Genomic DNA, 7,762 nt, shown 5'->3' with positions numbered 1-7,762 from the left:
GTTTTGAATAGTGCAATCATGAAAATCAATTTTAATCCAATTTAAACAACACAACCTTCACCCACTGGCATGTATAAAAGTTATATCAAATAAGAAAATAACCACATAGTAGGATGCTAATTATAGTAAGAAAAACACTCACAAACGAGATGCTAAAGCACAAAAACTTACATATTTAACAATGTCCCGCAAATATTTACAAAACAAAGTTAGCAAAAACATGTATGATTCTATATATAAGATCCTAATGCAATTCACTCATGAAATGCAACTACAAATATGGCTTCTAATATATGACATGCCAAACATCTCAAGACATAAGGTAGCGCACAAAATCATATAATAATTGATTAAATCTACAGATGCAAATTTAGCTGGATCTTAAGGCATGAAACATGGATGCAAAGCATGGATATGATGACAATCATATATAAGATGCGTATTTACTGAGTATGGAAAGAAAATAAAACAATGGGATAGAAAAAAGTGGGGCAGAGAATTATTACAACGTTGTGAATATTACAAATCGGAATGAGTGAGGAAAGGAATAAAAATATTATAACAAAATTAAATCCTCACTACTCTCTCTATCTAAAATAAAAGAAAATAGAAGCTTTAGGGGGCCTGGAGACCATCGGAGATTGTTCTGCTCATCATCAAAAGGCTACGGGGTTCTGTCCAGAAGAGGTTGGTTGGCCGGCCAAAAGATGAGTTGGTAGGCCAAAAAAGTTGGTCGGCCAGCTAATCAATTGTCTAGCCAACCAATCAAGCCAGACCACACTCTATTTTACTGCAAACACCAGAAAAACAAATGGAAAATATGTAGCTGGCTTAACTAACCACTTTCAGTTAGCTTACAACAGCTTTATAACATGAAATTGAATCAAGAAAAGTAACACAAGAAAGAAAATACAAGAAAATAAAAGTGTACAAAATTCACCTTCTAGGGAAAGGATTTGATTTCTAAACTTCGTTTTGATCACCCTCATGTTTAGGAAGTGTGTTCTCAAATCTTAGTTCGAAAATTCGAAATTCATGTTAAAATGGTGTTTTTGGGTTGTTTAACAGTGTGTGTAGGAGGAGTTATTGAACTCTCTATTTTTCTTCCTTTCAATAACACTCACTCTCTTTTTTATCAAAGCTCCTAGAATTTGCCTATCTTAGAATTTTTGGGATGGTTTTGGTATATAGAAATATGGGATATCAGTGTATAGCTAAGAACTAGAAGTTTTGGCCAACTAGCTTAAACTTCTCTCTTTTCCTCCCTCTTTCTCTCTTCTCTTTTCTCTTAATTGATTTTTCTTTCAATCTCTTTGATACATACATTCTGATCCTCTCTATAAGAAATGCCAAGACTGCTAAGTCAAAGAGAATGTGGGAGACAAGGATGATGGGATGATAAGGGTGGTTGAAATGAATGCAACCTTTTGGAAAAAGACAAACAACCTTTTGACAGTGGAGGCCAATAGAGGATAATAGAGGGGAGTAGATATATATCTCGTGCACTAATGTATCACAAATATCTAAAATCGTATGAACCACACGCATTCAACAAGAAATTTGCCAAAACTACCTGCACTATTCATGCACTATTCACTGACAATTTTTTTTTTCTTAGGAGAAGTAGGGTTTTTCAGCAGAATTATTGGAACTATGCGTAAAAGGAATATTTTGAAAAAGAAAGTTTTGAACAGTTCTAAAACACATGGCCAAGATAGGTTTGAGGTTGGTAATGAAGCACAAATCCCATCTTTTTTACTAATGATGTTGTCAGAAACATATCCTCAAAAAAAAGCGCCTAAGTCTTAGGGCCGGTCATAATGGGGTGTCTACACTTATGCATATTTATTTATCCATGTGGTTTTATGGCGTAATTGATACTATTAGCACACATTGTGTGTGATGTCACCAGGCTTAGATTGACCTTCTCACACTCGCGATCACCCTAACGCTTGTAGAGCAAGCGAAATGTGACATTAATGATCTTGGCGCTTATAGAGTGAGTGAGGTAAATGTTTTTTTGGCTTGAGAAGTAAACAAAAGTTATTTATTATTAGATGTTGCCTTATCATTGGCTAAGATGAGACTTTAAAAAGTTGAACGTGAAGTTATTCACAGCTTCATAAAGCCTAAATATAGTCGAATGTGAAGTCTTAGATAGGTGCTTGATGAACGAATATGCTAAGAAATTCAGGTTAGGTGTTGATATAGTGACCAGACTAAGATTCATATGGTGTTAGAGAGTGACGGACCCAATCTAGTGGGAGCTCCACTATAGCATACGTATAATACTGTATGTGCTATTGTCAACCAGTTAAGGGAGTGGATAGATGGATCCCAGGTCTAGCACTATGTGAGCCATGTTAGGCTAATAATAGGCCTACACTATGTCCTTGAACCTTGAACTATGTCAAGAAATGATGACTTGATATCGCTACTTTAGCATGTCATCCAAAGGTCATAACGAATACGATCTAGAGAACCATGTCTAGGAAAACGGTCAAGTTTGAGTGAATTGACATGAGTGGCTAGGGAAGATTGTTAGAAATCATAACCTTGTATTGTAGCTCATTGTTCGGGAAATTGTGTCGAATTTGAGATCACGATATAATCATAAGTACAGATACAATGTTGAGGTCAAGCATTTTTATGAGTTATGACTAGCGAGAGGTTTTAAAATGGTTGATCTAGTGTAATCCAATGAATGGGGAGTATAGATGAGATATTTTGAGTGATGTGCTATGTTAGTTTATGGTGGCTTAATGTAGCACTCCTACCTTTGTACCTTCTTGTCAGGTCGCACGCTCCATTTTTTCATATGAGAAGTGAACTGAATGAGAGATTGAGAAATGATGATTGTGAATGTAACCAATGATGTAGACAAGTATGAGATGTTAGAAATTGGGTTGGATTTGATTACCCATGGAGCATCCACATGGGTTGTAGATAATTCACACTATTTAATAAATAAGATAATTAAAGAATTATCTAATGAAATGTTTGAGTTGTTATGGGAGTCTACAACTCCACTTCTATCTGCAGAGATATATATCATATATCTGATATAAAGAAGGAAAAAACAATATGTATTATTCTTGGTGTGTGAGTTTACCCAAAAATCTCCTGCAAAAAAAAAGATTTCTCTCTATGTTCTTTCCTCTTAGACCACCATTATAGAACCTAGGGATTTGGAGTACGGATAATATATTTAGAAACTCTGGTAGCCTCTCAATTGACAATGAAGAGTTTTCCAGACAAGGCTCGTAATCCAAGCATCCGATCCAAACTGTTTCCGCTTCAGGTAATATGATTACCTGCATATTTTCCTTCAGTTCAAAATTTGCAATGTGGTAGGCTCCGCAAAAATTCTTGAAAATCCTATATTCTCTGTGACCTAATTTCTATTTGTTGCCTTTTAGGCATATCTAGGATTTTTATGATATGCGTTTGTGTTTTATTTTTTATGATATGGGTAAATATATTTCTTTTTGTTTTGGACAATTACTACTTTTAAGCTTTTTTTCTTTTGTTCTTTTTTTGTGCACGCACTTTTTTGTGTGCACACCTTGTTCAATAAAATACCTCAACTAAAATAGTGCCTTTGTCATGTTCTGTAAAATGACTCTGCTCTCACCAACTGTAATTATTATTTTTTAAAAAAATTTTGTTGTAGGTAACTTTATGATTTTAGTGTATTATTAACCTACAATATCACTATCAATGCCGTGCCTTTTTGGTTATAAGGCTCATTTTTACACTTCGTTATGTCGACTTGTTTATCCCATATCGAAAGAGTCGCCACTTAATTTTATGGGGAATTAAGAAACCTTTAAGAATGAAAACTAAGTAAAGGACCTGATCCATCATAACTGGAGATTTTCAAGTTCGGGGGTTAAGGTACAAAAGAGGAAGGTCATGGAATGATACACTCTCTTTTGCTGAATTTGAAGATTGGCTTCTACTAATATTCTATTTTATGATTTTGGTGATTAATTATTTCAAGCAAGTCCATTTCAAGCCTAAAACATTTACTACCCTAAAACTATGTGATTTAAATAAAATAAATATCATTTATTTAAGATTAAAAGAATAAAGCCATATTTTTTCAAAACAATGATTTTTCAATGAAAAGAAGTTTTAGTGATCCATTGTCGTAAACTTAACCTAAAATAGACAATATTAATAAGAGCATCCAAAACAAACAATTTTGCAGAGAAAAGCATATAAACTTGGATTATTGAAAAATAATGCAACCAAGCAAGCATACATGCTATGAAGGATGAGAAGACTTATCTAGATGCCCACTTAAGCGTCTCATATGCAAAATATAAAATAAACATGGCCCTAATATGCAACTAAACATACCAAATATGAACCTAAGGCCGGTTGGAGGCTACTAACATAGTTTATACACAAAATACAACACTTAGCAAATGAAAGGAAAAATATGTTGAATATTACATTATTCAAACCGGGCTTAATGCATAAATATTACCTGATTTTTCTAGCCTACATATGTTTTTCTAAATAAAATAAGTAAAATATGCAAGAAAAGGAAAAAAAAATTGAAGAAAGTGATGAACTACATGATGAACATGCCATTCTAATACTCTTACATGATTAAAGCAAGACAAGGTACTGAAATAGAGGGAAGAGAGTTTCCCTGTTAGTTTCAATGAATCGAAGAAGCATGAAGAAAAACTACACATTTTTCTTAGTTTGCACGCCTTCCTCAAGCTTACGTACTGATTGTTGTCCAAGTTCTTCATTCCTTAAGTTGTTTTTTATGCCTTTTAGTTGCTATTTAGGGTGGAATTTCGGAGTTAAGGTAAATGGTAGAAGGAGGCAAGGATTACTTTCTTAAAAGCTCTCAATATGCTCCCCCAAATTCAACCCTTGAAAGAGGGAGGTAGAGGGTGCTTGTATAGGCACAAGGGACTTGGGGAACAAGCTAAAAGAGGCTGCTAGGGTTGGCTATCGCTTTTTCCCTAGCGCCTTCCTCCAATGTCGGTTTAACATCTTTGCAAAATTTCCAATTATGGATGTTAGGGGAACATGCAGTCGCGTGAACCACCTACAGCCACACAAGTCACGTGCGTGCATACGTGCAACCAAGGGTCTAGGTGTCAACTTACATGCCTAGGTACGAAATTGCATGACTTTGGCTACACCTTCGTTGATTGCAGGTCAAAGTTGGAGTTCCCTATTGCTATGATTGTTGGTCATATGCTAGTTCTTAGTTACATGTCTTCCTCCACTTGAGTGAAACGTGTTTGGATTGCAACATGGGTTCACTTTCGTTGGCTACTAGTCAAAGTTCCTATTACTTTGGTAATGCAAGTTCTCGGTTGCATACTCCACATTTTCCTTCACTCGTGTGAAACACGTTTGAATTTTTTTTCCTCATTGAAGCGTGAAATGCTTATAGGATTGTTCTTCTACTCGCGTGAAACGTATTTGAATTGAACCTATGGGTTCACCTTCGCTGGTTACTGATTGAAGTCAGAGTTCCCTATTCTATGATTGTCGGTCTTATGCAAGTTTTGGATATGTTTCCACAACCATCTTGATGTGTGAAAAAACAAATAGATCACCCTCATTTACCCGTGTGAAACACGTCTGAATTGTTTTCCTCTACTCATGCAAAGTATGTTTGGATTGTTTTTTCTCCTTGCATGTTCATTCACAAAATGTGTTTGGAATTGTTTGCCTCCTCAACGTGTGAGAACATGAGAAAGGTTGTACTCGTCATGTCTATTCTTTTAGCATACATCATATCATTCATACGAGGCTTGCCTCACACATCGTCATATTCGTATCTTTATTATCATTCCACTGCATTGCATTGCATATCATTGACTTGCAAACTACTTTCAAAACTCTAGCAGTGTGAAGCACGTAAACCTAACTTTCAAATCAGTTTTTGATCTAGCATATCATTTGCATCATGCCTTTCAACTACGCTGGTTTGATTTCCTACGAAGGGATATGTAGGCAACCCTTGACTTCAACCACTTGCATGTGCATGTTTGTTTGCCCAAGTCTTATGACCTTGTCAAAAGGGTCATCTTTGGGTTTTGACATTCACTCACTTCATGAAATAACAGAACGAGCTTTGTTAAAGAGGGACAACTATGGACACCCCATTTTTGATCGACCCTAAGACTTGGGTGCCTCTCTCGTCACCAGATGATGTAAACATGAACGTGCAAGACTTCAATATCTTCAGCAAAAGCCATATTCGACAGTGAATCCCAACCTTACACCTATTTTTGTCCAACTAATTTTCAAATTGTTTTTAGGCTTGTAGAGTCTAATCATTCTATGATGTTCAAACTCACATTTCAGTCAAAACTTTGAACGTTTAAGAAATCAAGCCAAAAGATAATGGAAATCAGTACAAAGAAGAAGAATCCTTTGGACATACCCTGTTTGCCACTTATTTTGGCCTCAACCATACAAAAAATGCCCAATCAAACAACTTTGTTACGCGCTCATACAAGTTTGCCACTACTGTACAACAAAGGTCTGGCTGGATATCTTTTGGCTAGCTAGACAATTCTTGCGGCAAATAAAGCCGTTTTTAGAAGATTGTCCCCCATGCATGTGGGAAGGTGCCACACCTGCAATTCTGGAAAGAATTGTGGAAGACACCTCTTGGCCTATAAATGCACTTCTTAGTAAAGCCATTGAGGGATTAAATAGAGACACCCATTTGATCTCAAAACTTTTGAATTCTCAATTTCTCTCTCTCTCTCTCTCTCTCTCTCTCTCTCTCTCTATCTCTATACATACATATACATACGACCACCATTGAAACCCATGGATTGAAGTTCTTTGCTGGAGACTGAAGATTGAATTCAGAGACTTGAGGGAGACTAGAGTGAGGATTGCCAACCAAAGAGTCATTTCTCCTTTGCTTGTGGTAATCTCTTGAAATTTTCTCATCACTTTCTCTTCTAATTTCTTTTCTTTTCTCTCTTGAAAAACACTCTATAATTTTGAATTCTTTATTATTTAAGCTGTGATTGGGCCTGAGGATAATGGAGGAGATTTACCACCCCTTCATAGGATTGTTGATAGTTTTGAATTCTTATTTTCTTACACTTTCTCACTTCCCAAACACTCCATTTTTTGGATTTTCTTTAGTTGTTGGAAGTAATTATAGACTTGTATAGTGAGTCTTTAGTCTCACCCTTCCTACACCTCCTTCAATAACTCAATCATCAAATCACTGCCATGACCTACCACCTCCCACTTCTAGCGATCAACAAGTACTTCTAACCGCCAGTGATAACCTCCCGCAACCTCTAACGATCACCCTCTGCAACATCCGACGCTCACTACTGTTACTATCTCCTAAGATTTGATGGCGACAGGAGAAGAAGAAGAAGAAGAAGAAGAAGAAGAAGAGAGAGAGAGAGAGAGAGAGGAAAATGAGAAGGAAAAGGAAAGGCCATAGTAAAAAAAATTGTTAGCCTTCGTGTCGTGGATCAACATAACCATGCATTTACCATCTGATCTTTGTCCTTTTTCCAGTGATAAATTTATCACTGATAGATTGACCTATCCAACATATTCACATCTATAATGACAAATCAATGATAAATTCATCACTGTATAAATATAAAAAAATCGGCAACAATATACAACATATTCAACAAATCAATGAAAAAATTATCACTGATAGATTAATCATAATACATATTCATCTCTCTCTAGTGACAAAAATGATAAATTTATCACTGGCTATTTGTTAAAA

This window comes from Camellia sinensis, chromosome 15, assembly GCF_055761805.1.
Source record: "Camellia sinensis isolate YWXY chromosome 15, ASM5576180v1, whole genome shotgun sequence".
Classification (NCBI taxonomy): Eukaryota; Viridiplantae; Streptophyta; class Magnoliopsida; order Ericales; family Theaceae; genus Camellia; species Camellia sinensis.
Note: the sequence above shows the minus strand (reverse complement) of the source record.